General features: G+C 47.2%; 1 protein-coding gene across 2 annotated transcripts in view; it reads right to left on the bottom strand.

The window, feature by feature from the left end:
* Positions 1-14,174, bottom strand: part of PIN4 (peptidylprolyl cis/trans isomerase, NIMA-interacting 4) — a 363,345-nt gene that overhangs the window by 280,194 nt on the left and 68,977 nt on the right. Inside the window, exon 1 of one of the 2 annotated variants that reach the window (XM_050776445.1) lies at positions 8,111-8,114. The exons of the other annotated variant lie outside the window; for it this stretch is intronic. The gene's annotated coding sequence lies outside the window, so the exon portion shown is untranslated. Of the gene's footprint in view, positions 1-8,110; positions 8,115-14,174 lie in introns of those variants that run through there. 2 annotated transcript variants of the gene reach the window in all.

The following is a 14,174-nucleotide window of genomic DNA, read 5'->3' as shown; positions in this document are numbered from 1 at the left end:
TATTAGTCTATCACATAGACCTAGGAAAATGTATATAACCATTCCCCTATTATTGAATGTTTAAGTTATTTTCCTTTTTCTGGCTAATGCAAATAACCAAAAAATGCAGTGGGGATTCCCTGAACATTTCCCGCCCCCCGCCCCCGCCAATATCTGATTATTTCTTTAGCATAAAATCCTGGAAGTAGAATTACTGAGTCAAAGGAGACACTCAGTGTATAACAACAAGGCCTGTCTTGCTGACAACTTGGAGATACCACCTCCTGCAAGGGCAGAGAACCGCCCTCGCCTTCAGCCCCCAAGGACCAAGGATGTTAACGTAAGGAGACCTCAGTCACCTCCGGGCCTCCTAGTCTGGGGAAATAATTTGAGTTTGGTATTTTTCAGTTACTGGGGATCAGGCTATAAATTGTCAGGCAGCTAATTACACTGTTCTCGGAAGCAAAGGATTCCAGTCAAAATTAAAACAGCTGATAGATACATTTTTAAAACTCATCTCCTCGAGTCAATTTTCCAAAAAAAAAAAAAAAAAAAAAAAATCTGATTTTCCCCTTGATGAATTACAGACGATTCTGAAGAATCCATGCTATTCAGAAAGAAAAATAATAATAAAAGATACCGTCAAGCCTCAAATGTCCCCACTCACAGAAAAGCAGGGGCATAAATAATACATTTAGCTTTGGAGTGCAACTGGATACACAGCCGGGGACACACAGGCAGGTAGACTTTTGCTTTCTCTCTCTTTCTCACTGTGGCTCGGAGCCCCTCCTGCTCTGTCTGGCCTTTTTAGAGGGGCCCAGGGCCTCGCCCTGCAAAGCATGAAGGAGCCGAGTTTGACTGGGTCTCATCTGCCCAAGGATAATGAAAACTTGAATGTTGATAAAGAAAATCCACAGTTAGTTAATATTACAACTTCATTTGAACCATGCATTTTAAACTTCTCAAGACCCTCATATCCAACTCCCTGACAAACAAACAGGATGTGAGGAACTCCCCACCCCACCTCCACCCTGGGGGCTCATTCTGAGTCAGGAGGTGCCTTGCTCCCTCTCCTCCTGAATCACTGGCAGTGAATTCCTCCCCCACACCAGCTCTCTCACATATCCAGGGCTTTGCACAGGCTACTTCCTGAGCCAGGAATTCCCTCCCCCGCCCTCTTCAATCTTCAACGGCCAGCTCCAGATCATCCTTCAGAACTCAGACATCACATCTTCCTGGAAGCTTTGCTCAGCCTCTGTCCTGAGTAAGGTGTGCCCCCTCTGCCTTGCCCTGGTAGCCTAGACCTTGTCTCCACAGTACTACGGCTCACTGCTCTCCCCACTGGACTGTGGACCTGCATCCTAGTTCTACTCTGTATCCCCAGAAATCAGCACAGGGCAGGGCCCAGAGTCAGGTATTCAATAAGTGTGCAATGGCTAGAAAAAAAGAAAGAAGGTATTCAATCTAACAGGTATTTATTAAGTGCCTATTAGGTGCCAAGCATTGTTTTGGGAGCTGGAGACACAAGAGTAAAAACAGATAAAGACTCCTACCCTCAAGGAGCTTATATCTTATTGAGGAGCTTACATTTTAGAAAGAGAGAGAGGAAGGAAGGGAATGGAAGGCAGAAAAGGAGGGAGGGAGGGAGGGAGAGAGGGAGGGAGGAAGGGCTGCCTAACTGCTCAAACCTCCCAAGTTAACTGACTGATACCTAGTGGTCTTGCGCATGACCTCATACAAAGCACTTTACTGCAAACCACTTGTACACTTAATAAACATACCTCCTGTTCGTGGCATTATTAAAGTAGTCTTGACTGTTAAGGTATTGCCATCCTGTGCACTCTAACTTGAAAACTTCAATGAGGGCTTATTTGAGTGAAATCATGGAATTCCACAGAGCAGGGAAGAGCTGATAGCTTGAACCAGGAAGGCCAGCGATTTCCAACTGAGAGTAGAGGACTCTAGAGGACCATAGAGTTATCACAAGAAGTCTGTAAGTTTGCAGATCCGCCAAGCATTGTCTACGGACTGAATAAGCACTACTCTTCATATGCGTGAAGATAACATTATAATGTTTAAAACTGCAAATTCATTTAAAAGCATTGCTAAATTCACAGTAACACTAACAGAATGACAGATTGGTTTTTATTTTTGTTTTTACCATAGCCGATTCTAAAAGTCCAAATTCCATCTTTGGACCCCAAACTGAACTGAGCAGAAGAATCTTCTGGTATGTGATCTAGGGTCCTGGTTCTGGTTATCAGCTCTCCTCCACCTAAATAAGACCTGATACTCAGGACCACATGCTGATGTGGTGGGGAATGAGATGGCACCTACCTCTGCAGCTTGGGAGCTCCTCGAAGGGAGACATTGGGTCTTATTTACCTCTGGGTCTTTAGCACCCAGCACAAAGGTCAGACAGGGCCCAGATGCAGTTGTGCCCACTTTTCAAGGCTAGAAAATAATAATCTAAGGAAAAGATGATTTGAGACCTTCAGAGAGGGAATAGAGCAGCAAAGCCAGTGAGCCTGTTAAGCTACTTGAGCACTGAAGGATAAGAAATCCATACCCGGTAAATGTGTATGCTAAATGCATTTTTGGCAATAATTTTACTTTCCTGTTCCCATTGGTTTTTAATAAAAGGTGCCTTCTGAAATGCCAACTAGCCTCTACAAGAATAACAGAAAATAGTCCGGATGCAGGTGTGTGGCAAGTAGTGTCCACAAGTGGATTGAAAGCTACAAGGGAGAAGAACAGGTATAAAGATGGCAGAAGGATCAAGAGGGATTGCGGCAGTGTCAGGGTCACTATCCAGCCACCCCTTCCCACCTGAAGATCATTTTTCTGGAGCAATTTTCCATCCAAAGAAGACTATGTTTTGCTTTAACAAGAGAGCCTGTTGCCTCACACCTATTCTCTATATGACATAAGTTTGACCTTCCTTTCTCCTCTCCAGCTTCAGCTCACCCCCGGCCACAACTACAGAACCACAGGGTGCCCTCAGTTACTAAAGGTGACAGGAGTTATTTCTCATCCTGGACAAGTTCCAACTAGAGAAAATGCCAAGACAGTGACTCTCGAAGAACAACTGACTTTGAACTTAGCATCACTGCAGAGGGCAGAGCACTAGTCTGGTTGTCAGAAGGCATGGCTTCTAGGTGGAGGCCTCCTGTCACGGACCTCCTGTGTGACCCAGCTGGTACCACATTCCCATATCAGCAGATTAAATACATGATTAGGCCACCAACAGCAGGGGTACAAAAGACAGAGAGGAAGAGAGAAAGAATCTAGTAAGATATTTTAATTTCAACATCCATGTGAGCTTTGAGTCATTTAAAAAGAGTAACATTTTTATTTACAGATTTAGTATTGCTTTCACTTGGAATTACATATGGGGAGGCACTAAAATTTTTTCAGCACTCATGACTACTGAAGGTCTTGATCCAGCTGGGTGCCTTTGGACAGGTACCATCCCCTTTCTGGGTCTGGAATGTCAAGTGTTATGACACATATGGTGGTTAATGACTGAATTGTTGGTACCACACCAGAGAGGTACAGGAACAGATGATGCAAACGTACCACTCTCCTCCTTAAACCTAATCAGTTTCATCAAGGTCAAGGTTGAGCCCAAGAGCCATAAGTTGAATCTTCTCCTATTACTCTACTATTCCAACATCCTGACACTTTTATCACTTTAGCTGTTCATGTGTCTAAAAAAAGAGAGGATTAAATTTCTTTTTTCTAAAGTGGAAGAAATTCTAGTGGACATTTTGGTATCCAAATTTCCAGGGAAGATGTTTTCAACACATGGAAATACCATGAAGCAGACCAGGAATTTCATGGTATTTAAAAAGAAAATGGAAAGTGGGGTGGAGTGGGAAGAGAAAAGAAAATGGGTTTGCTTCCCCCTCTGTACTCTGTCAACTCTCTGTCCCAAGAGCCTCTGGGGATGAAAGGTAGGACAGAGACAAAGTAAGCCCTGGCTGAGTGCCTGTTCCAAGTCCCCAAATTCCTGCCACCCTCCCCACTCCATCTGACTCAAGAGGCCATCTCTTCTCCTCATTAGCAAGGACGGTCAGACTCAGGGTCCACAATACCTCGTCTAATGGCAAACTCGTTGCAGTCCGGAGGTGCTTTTTTTCATTTTTTCATCTCCGTATAGATTTACAACAGTCTATCCTCACACTGGAATTATGATTTAAACACAAATAAACCAGCTGTCCTTTCTGATTTGGAGCCAGAGTTGCCATAAAGTTGGAAAATCAAGAGGTAGGAATTTTACATAAAGATGAAGAGGGAGTTTCCACCATGGACCCAACTGGCTGTATTCAAGCCAAAATAATCGTAAGAAGCAACAGAACATCTTTCCCACAGCAAGTTCATGAGCTGGTGTAACATGATAGTTCTCCAGTGTTGTTAAACATACCTAGAATTATCTAGCCCTTCGGTGACTTCCTTGATGGCAAAGGAGATATTATATCCCTAGGCGGATGGCCTGATTGCTTTTGTAATTACCATCTAAGCACCTACAAACATTATATAGATCTCCAAGGGAGGAGTTGGAAAGCTTAGATTGACTCAGCATATGGTGGCAGGCATGGAGCTATTTCCCAATGGCTTTGACTATACCATTTTTTAGATGAAGAACCCAGCGTACAGACCACAGATGCAATAAAACAGGACACATTCAAAACCAGATGTGGGGAAAACCTCAACTTATAGGCAGGGCCATGCCTAGGGTGTGGCAACTGCCACAGATCCACAACCACAGGGGCCTTCTGCAGTCCTGTGGTCTACCCTCTCCTCCTTCCATCCCCATCCCTCACACCATACCAGTTACAAGAGCTTTTAGGGCAGTCTCAAAGGGGTTCAAGTTACCAAAGAACAGCCTTCAGTGGGGGGGGGGGGATGTTGCCAGGCAACGAGCCTAGCCCAGTCCACCCCTGTAACCTTGAAGATGGTGGGGGCATGACCCATGATTGTGATTGTGTAGAGAAGCACCTTGAACTTCTCCAGCATCCACTTTCTCCTCCTCCATCTCGATCCTCCTCTCTTGATCCTCCCCCTGCTGCTTCTCAGGGCCTCAGCCCAGCCTGCAGGCTATGGGCCAGTCTGACTTGCCACTACTCAGTCAGTGGCAGCCAAGTTGTCACTGCAGGGAGGCTATATGCTGCTGGCCTGTCAGCTGTCATTCACTCTGGCCATGTTGCTTTCCAACCTTCCTCCCACCTTCCCAGGTTTCTCCTGCCCCATGGTCAGAATAAATAGCTAGAGGAAGAATCTGAGGGAAATCCAGACAGATGGAGGATATGCAGGGTAAAATGCTGACCCCCAGCAAAATGGTCAGTAAGGGAGTGGGAGTCCTAGGAGGAAAACGCATAGGGAAGAAAAAAGGGCAAGACATGACAATGTTCATTTATTTACTTATTTACGGTCAAAATCTAATATTCAGCTTGGTGAACACCCTGTTGAAGCTTATGCCTGAGCAACAAGGGAGTGGCCAGATGGTGCACTGATTATGCTCCCCAACTCTTTTTGCATTTGGCACTTATGTTCAGACCATTGCTGAGAAGGCCTAATTTCAGTGCTACCCAATCACAGCTCCTAAAGAGAAAAGTGTGCACTGAGAACTTCAAGGGGAGTCTAGGGTAGGGCATTAGACCAGAAAATGGAAAATCAGACCTTTTCACCAACTTACAGAAGGTAGTTGTGTTCCATTTATGCAGCAGTCCCTTGGGTGCCTCTGAGCCGTGGGACACGTATATTCTCAAAGGCAAGAGGCCACACCAGGGATGAGAGATGGCCACTCTTGCCATTCTTGAAAACTGCCAAGAAGCCAAACCAATGGTAATTTAACTTAACAATTGTTTCTCCCCATTGCAAGCTATCCATTGCATAAAGCCATCTCTTTCTAACCTAGCAGATCACTGGAGAGGGTTAGGTCCCAAAGGTGACTTGGTGAAGCCTTGCCTTCCCTCCCACAGAAAGGGCTCGCTAATTCAGTGGACAGGAAGGTAGAGTTGAAAAAACTGTCCTTAACTTACCCTACTGAACTCAGTAGGTGGCTCTCTGCAAACTGTGTAGGGATTTTGAAAACCAATCCTCAAGCTGACTTATCAAATTTCCCCTAGACTAATCCTGTAATCAGTGGGACCCCAGCAAAAAACTGAGCCCCTGCCATGCAGAGGTTCCTGGTCCAATGTCTACATACCATCTGGCAGTCATCTGTGGCTTCCACCTTTCTTTTCTAATAGGATCCAGTTCATTTATCTCCACCAGAGGCCTCTGCCATCCACCTCAGAGGTCAGAGACCTTTATGAAGAGAGGTGCCAGGGCCTGACTCCAGTACTTCTGGAAGGGGTGGGGATGGGGTGGGGTGTGTAATGAAGAGGGGCTGACCCAGGCATTTCTTTCCCAAGTTAGCTGGAGCCTTGCACTCAGAAATCAGCCAGTAGTCATCTTCTGCCTCCATCGGAAACTTTCTGGCCACACTGCTACTTCTCTCCCCAGCTTTCTGGAGGAACCGATTGGCCCTGGTACCTGGCATGCCCCAGCTGTAGTCAGCATTTCCAGCCTACTCAGTCCCCTTGCTTTCAGCAGAAGCTCGCTCTCAGAGCAGAAGCCCACACTCTCAGGGGCACTGCATTTCCACAGACAGAGGATTCCCCATGTAAAGTGTTGGGATCCAAAACAGTAAAGGACAAGGGCTCGTGTAGCCCCCTACCCTCTCACACGTCCCGCGTGCTCAGTGAGGGCACCACTGGGATCCAGTGTTTCTCAGGCATGGCTGATTCCTAAAGTGAATGCACTTCAGGAAACTGATAATAACTTCTTTAAATGATTCTCTCCAGCAAATAGCAGCTGGACCCTAGCGGTAGGGGGTAGGGGGTCAGCGAAACCCCGGACATTCTCCCCTCCCCCCTCCCGGCCACTCCCCAGCACAGCTGCCCAAAACGTGCGGAGAGAAGCAGGCGGGAGGGCGCCCAGTCACTCCTATGAGTGCGAGCCGCGTCCACGCTCCAGCGGGAAGTTGCACAGGTTTAAAGCCAGTAGGCACCACCGCCGGTTCCTGCCGCCGCGTAGGTGGCGGTCAGCTCCGGCGCGCTTTCTGAAGTGGCCGAGCTCCTAGACAGGAGCAAAGAAGCCAGCGGCTCGGCTATTTGGCTTCCGACGCGGCGATGATGAGGGGGGCGCCGAGGACCTGGGGCTAGGTGGGCGGGTGGGGGAAGTATCGCCCAGGCCGTCCTGGACCCAGCGGGTCCCCCCCCCACCCAAATCCCCAGGAGGCGGCCACCAACCCCAGGGCCGGGAGTCCCAAGGGCACGGGGCCACTCCGGACGGCGCGACCGGGTGAAGAGCAGGAAGTTCCAGCGGTAGGGCGGCGGTGGGGCGGAGGCGGGGCGGAGGCGGGGGTCGGGGAAATGGGATCCCCTCACTCCCCGAATGGAGGGGAGGGGAGGGGCGGAGAGAGGCGGGGAGAGGGTGGGCACAGCGCTAAGCGCCGACCGGCGCCCCCAGAGGCGGGGTAGACGCGGGGCCGCGAGCCACCGGGGCGCCGTTTTTACCTAGCTCTTCCTCGTCCTCCTCCGGGCCAAGCAGGCGGCAGGGAAGGCGGCGGCGGAGGCGCACGGTGCGCCGGTACAGGCTGTCTGTGCGGCGCCCCAGGGCCAGCAGGTGCCCCTCGAGGTCCTCGAGCAGAGCCAACGAGTGGCCACAGAGGTCGGCGAGCTGCCGGAGGAGGCTGAGCGCGGCCAGGTGGCTCACGTCGCTTAGCTCCGCCAGTTGCTGCGGCGGGTTGCGCGGGCACAGGCGCTGGGGTACCACCGTGCGCCTGTAGAACGGCATCCCGGCCGCGGGCGCGGGCGCAGGGGACCAGCTTGGCGGCGCGGCGGACTCACCCCGAATGGCGCCCCTGGCCCGAGCGCCCCTGAGAGGCGGCCCCACCTCCGAGTGTAGCAGGCCCCTGGGCGCGGGCCGGAGAGCGTGCGGGCGCCAAAGACGACGGGCGGGTAGGCTGACTGACGGGCTCCTCGCCTAGAGCGCCGGCTCCCCCGGGGCTGCACACTCGCCGGAGCCACCAGTCCCTCTGACTCTGCTTCGCCGGGCTCCTCCTCCTCCTCCTCCTCCCCCTCCCCCCCCCTTTTCTCCTCCTCCTCCTAGCTCTGCTACTTCGGGATCCCCCCACCCACCTTTTTTTTTTCTTCTGCGGTCAGAGATTCGCAGATTAACGCTTGATCCGGGAGAGGGGGAAAGGGAAGTAGGAGTAAAAAGAGCGAGCTGGAGCGTGAAAGAAGGAATGTCTGCGTGAGAGGGGACGTGAGGTACGGTATAGGATGTGTGCCCCGGTCCTCGAGGAGCTCCACTCCCAGTTCTGATGGTTGAAGTTATTTTCTGCCTCTTTTGTTAACTTAAACTTTTTCTTCATAATTACCAAAAAAACAAAAACGAAAACAAAAATTCAAGCACACCCGCGCCCACACCAGCAGGTAACCAGCGAAGACCGACCGAATAGTTTGACTTCATTGATCTAGCTTTCCTTTCCCAAACGTACTCGGTGCCACACACGAGCTAGACTAGGCTGTGAATGCAACCTTCTAGCACCCAGGAGCTTGGAAATAAGGACCGAAGAACCAAATATCTTATTCGACTGTTCAGGAAGACAGTGTCTCTAGGGAGTCCCACAGTGCCTGGACACTGTAAAGCCATTGGAGTGGATGAATAGAAACAAACCCATTTTCTGGAACAATAGATTCAATTCAGATAGAGGGACACTACTCCAGTTTATGCAAAAAGAGAGCCCAGGGACGCCTCCTTCTGGTAGGGTCCGCCAGCTGGGATAGGCTCTATCCCTGGCCGGGCTGAGCTGCTGGGATGGGTTACAGGAGCGGAGATGTGCTTTCAGTGCGGGCAGCCCTGTGGTCACGGCCTGATTTCTCTCCATTCCAGAAGGCAGAAAAGAGGGGGCACATTGTTGTCCTCAGAAAACCAGAGTACCTGAGCATATGTCCTCGTGCACTTAGGACCTTTCCACTCAGAACGCTTATTTTCAACACACTGAGCTTCCATCTGACTCTCCTCTAACCCACCTCTTTGACTTTGGTGTGCTTCAGTTTCTTCCTTCTCTTCATTCTCTTCTCATTTTTCCTCCTACAAATGTTCACATCCTTATAATCCTTTATAATCTATTAGCAAAATTTTTTTTAAAGAGACAAGATCTACCACTGTCACCGTGGCTGGAGTGCAGTGGTGTGGTCACAGCTCACTGCAGCTTTGAATTCACTCTGGGCTCAGGGGATCCTCCGGTCTCAGCCTCCTGAGTAGCTAGGGCACGTGCCACCACACCTGCTAATTTAGTTTTTATTTTTTGAAGAGACGGAATTTCCCTATGTTTCCCAGGCTGGCCTTAAACTCCTTGGCCCCAAGCAATCCTCCTGCCTCAGCCTCCCAAAACACTGGGATTGCAGGCATGAGCCACCACACTGGCGAGTAAAACACTTTGAACAGAATACCTGCATCTACATTAATGATTCTGAGCGTGGCTTGTTTTCATGCATTCCTTCAGATAATTAATTGTCCCCTAACCAGTTCAAGAAGGCTCTACAACTAGTATATTTCAAAATTGCCAATAGATTCTAAATGTTCACGCCACAGAAAAATGGTAAATATGTGAGGTGATGGATATATTAACTAGCTTCATTTAATCATTCCACAATGTGTTAATATATATACATCAAATGTCACATCATGCCCCATGAATGTATATAATTATTTGTCAATTAAAAATAAAGTAAAAGTGTAATCCGATTTCCCTTTTCAGTATATAGTTGTTTCTTGTTTAGTAAATTAGAACATGGATATTAGAAAAGTTGGGTTCTGATTAAAATAAGAATCAACAAATTGCCAAAAGACTTGTACCCTTTCTGAACTGTAAAATCCAGTTGCAGAATAAAAACCCCGAATTCTCTATTTGGCAAACTCAAACCTGAGCCAAGAGAGCAACTGGCAGGAAGCAGGGACTTGGCTGGACTCTCCAGGGATACTTTTCCTTGACCTATGAGCTGTTTAGACTGATCTCTGCTCTGGAGGAGAAGAAATGAGGTACGAGCAGATTGAAGGAGACTGTGTGGTCAGAGCGTCACTGTCTGAGCACAGCAGGCCTGGGCTGGGCCTGGTCGCTGAGTCTCCCTCACTACTCTGATTCTTGAAGCTGATGAATCTTTCAGAGATCTATAATAACAAGCCCAATTCCAAGCAAACCAGCTTTGGCCCTACCCCCTTTCCCCCAGCCTAGTCTGCTCACTCCAGCCTCATCAATGAGATGGCCCTGGCTTTCGTCAAGGAAACATCAAGTACTTGCAACGGAGTCACTTCACAGCAGAGCTCCTCCTCCCTTGCCAGGACTAGAGTGCGTCTGCATGTATGATGGAAGAAGCCAAGGGAATATAAGTTGTCACCTTGCTTCTTATCCAGTCTCTTCCCAACAGGAAAGGTCTTGGGTTCAAGAGGTGGGCAGAGATGCAGAAAGCCTCAGAGGAAGGAGTGCAGGGAGCCAGGCTCTGGTATGTGGAGGGAAAGTTAGAGTTCTTGAAATACCATGCTCCGGCCAAGCTGGCTGGGCAGGAAAGCAGCTGGAGTAAAGTGTCCTCTCCTGTGCTCCCATGTCACTCTCTAGCACAGCATCTGGCACAGTGTACTGTAGGGTGATATGAACATCCTTGTTTAATAGTAATACTAATATTCCTTTGTAATAATATTGTCTACCCCACACGATTGTTAGCTGCATGGGAGCAGGAACCACATCTGTTTTGTTCACTGCTGTATGCCCAGTGCCAAGCCCAGTGATGGGTACACAATAGGTACTCTGAAAATGCCTGCTGAATGAATGAATAAATGGAGGATTATAGGCAGAGCAAGATATGAAGAGCCTTACTAAAGAATTTAACTCAGCTGAAGGGTCTGCAGAGAGTCATTGTGGATTCTGGAGTAGAACATTGCCTGACACAAGGAAAGAAGTGCTTAAGAACTTTTCATGTGGAGACCAAGGCTGCTATGCCCCACCTGCACTCATATCTCCAGGGCTAAGTAGCCAGATAGTGCTCCGTGAATTCAACATTTGCTTTGATTTGCCTATAAACCTTGGCATTTCACATTCAGAAGGAGAGAGAGAAAATGAAGGTGCAAAGAAGAGATGGGGAGACCCTTGACAGCCAAGCCAGATCTGAAAGTGCTGGATGCTTCTCACGCACCCACCAACTCCCATGCTCCAGGCCTGCAGCAGTTCATCCTGACACCAGATTTGGGAGTTGCAATCTGAGCCTAAGCTTAAGCACCTGTGGAATCAGGCGTGGATCTCACTTAGAAACAGAGACAGAAAGAGTAGCCAGAGAGGCAGGAGGAAGTGGGAGCGTTGACCACTCAAGACCAGTAAGGCCTCTGCATTCCTTCCCATCTCCCAACCTGCCTTCCTAGCTGCTGCTAAGAACCTAGAATTTCAATAAAAATGAACTTGAAAGAATAAATAAGTGACAAAGGATATGCATTTATCCTTCTTTGAGCTGGCAGTTTCCACAGCTGCAAAATGAAAATTTATGAGCAAACCTCTTGTAACCTACCCAGCTTCCCTTGTAACCTACCCAGCCCTCAGTCTTATTTCAGGATGAGAAACAAGAAAACTGCCTCCATGTTGCCACCTCTCAAATATGCCAGATAGTAGCAACTTGGTGGCTAAGAAGGGATGTGGACTTTCTCTTTGATATTCCTCTACAGTCAATTGTTTTATCTAAGTGTTTTTTTGTTTGTTTGTTTGTTTGTTTGTTTTCTGGTTTTAGGGACAAGGTCTTGCTATGTTGCCCGGACTAAACTCGAACCACCGGGCTCAAGCAATCCTCCCAAGTAGCTGGAACTATAGGCTTGCACTGTGTTTTAGCTAAGTTTTAAGACTATATCTTCCACCCCACACCCTCTTGCCATGAGACTCAATAAAAATATATATACAACCAGTAGGGATATGAAAAGGCTGCTCGTTAATCCCAACTCTAACATTCTGTTCTATGGTTCTAAGTGTCTGTACCAAGAGAAATTAACAAGAATTGGCAAATACTAGATTGAATCGACTCTCTTTTTAAATGTCATTTACCCTTTTTGGTATAAATGCATGGCTCTGCAGTTAAGAATACAATTAAACTCTCTCTTCTTAGATAGGTAGCCCAGTAGTCCAAAGAAATCGAACTGGCAGATTTTCAGTCAGACAGAGCCTATAATTCAATTAACAATGCAGACAGTATCAAGGCTAATCAACGCTACACTCTGAAAAGAGAGAGATTTGTGGATTGAGTTTATCTATAATGATTATTAACAATTTATCAAAATAAATATAAAATTTGATAAATTATTAATGAAGCATGCAAAGTTAAAAGAAAAGAGTGGGTACACTGAGTGGATCCGTGCTACAAGATTTGAGAGGAAAGTGCATGCTTCTGCCCTAGAGGCAATAGAGCTTCGCTGAGCGGGAGGGATGTAACCCTAGCGCTGGGCCTCCAAGGGTGAACTGGAAACTTACATGGCCTTCAATCATCTCCTAGGGCAGTAAGCGTGTGAGCCAAAGATGGCTCAAGGTCCTAAAATAAATTCCTTTCAGTCCAGTCTCAATGCTTCACACACATGGGGCAAACCCTTCAAGAATTCCATGAGGAAATAAACCTTTATGTCAAAAATAAACTTTGATGTTGTTTGAACTTTGGCCCTGACTCTGAGCCCAGGCTGAGACTTCGAAAAAAGGCTTGTGGCATTTTGAAGGAAACTATGGGAGATTTCAGCAGAATGTGAACAAATTCTTTTTCAGTCCCTCATCTTCGTGTCCTATGTACATCCTCCCTCACCACCAATCCTTCGCCTGCCACCCAACCATCATGTTTTACCCTCTCTGTCTTGTTAGGATGAGACTATAATTAGGAACATTTGAATGTTGTTGCATTTAATAGGTAATTTTATCTTAACATGCTTTACGCAAGAAAAATCATATTAAGCCACTCCCTGACTATCCTACTCTTGACTTGACAACCACCATTCCTTCTCTGCAAACCTCTGTCTCCCCACAAAATCCCAAAGCAGTAAGTAAAAGTCCTTAATCCTCCCAGAATGGGCTATGTATGCCACATAATGACATGTCTTCAATGTGTTTGATATTAAGGCTAGATTTAGGTAATAACCATGTCCATGTACAGCATTACATTGGGTGTTGTCTTAGTCCATTTGGACTGCTGTAACTAACTGCTGTAATCAACTGAGTGGCTTATAGATAAAAGAAATTTATTTCTCACAGTTCTGGAAGCTGGGAACTCCAAGATAAGGTGACAGCAGATTCAATATCTGTTGAGAGCCTACCTCCTGGTTCGTAGGTGTTGCCTTCTTGCTGTGTCCTCACATGGTGGAAAAGGGCAAGACAGCTCTCTGGGGCCTCTTTTATAAAGGCACTAATCCCATTCATGAGGGTCCCACCCTCATGACCTAATCACCTCCCTAAGATTCCACCTCCCAGTATCATTTTATTGGGAATTAGGTTTCAACATGTGGATTTTGGATGGAACACAAACATTCAGCCCATAGAAGAGGTTGTTATATAGGTCAGGACTTTGTGATTAATTATGGAGAAATACTGAATCTGAATAACTAACATGTCAGTTTTATCAAGCACCCAAATATGGTTAGATACGTGATCAGTCTTCCCTCTCTATAGGAAGCTAGGCAGCAAAATATAGTGATAACAGCCAAACGCAGGCTTTGGAGATACACTGATCTGACTTCAAATCCCCAGCTCCATTGCTGGCTGTGTGTCTTGGACAGGTTACTTATACTCTGGGTGCCTCAGTTTCCTCATCCATAAAATGGATGTGGCCAATATTCAATTAGTGTGTGTGAGTGTGGCTGTACTGATTGTCTATAGGTGTCCATCCTGCTTAGCTAGGGCCTATGCCATACATTAAATATTATGAATATCACTCCTAAAAATGGGGATAACAGTGGTACTTACCTTATAAGATTATTCTGAGGATTACATGAGATAATGTTCATAAAGTGCTTAGCACTGTGCTTGGCACATAGGAGGCACTCAAGAAATGTTAGCTCCTATTATTAGCAGTATAGATAGTAGTTTCTTACTTATAAAAAGGAAGGGACATTTTTTTCTCCCTTCTCCA

Source organism: Macaca thibetana, chromosome X (genome assembly GCF_024542745.1).
Source record: "Macaca thibetana thibetana isolate TM-01 chromosome X, ASM2454274v1, whole genome shotgun sequence".
NCBI lineage: Eukaryota > Metazoa > Chordata > Mammalia > Primates > Cercopithecidae > Macaca > Macaca thibetana.
This window is presented reverse-complemented; position numbering and strand designations above follow the sequence as displayed.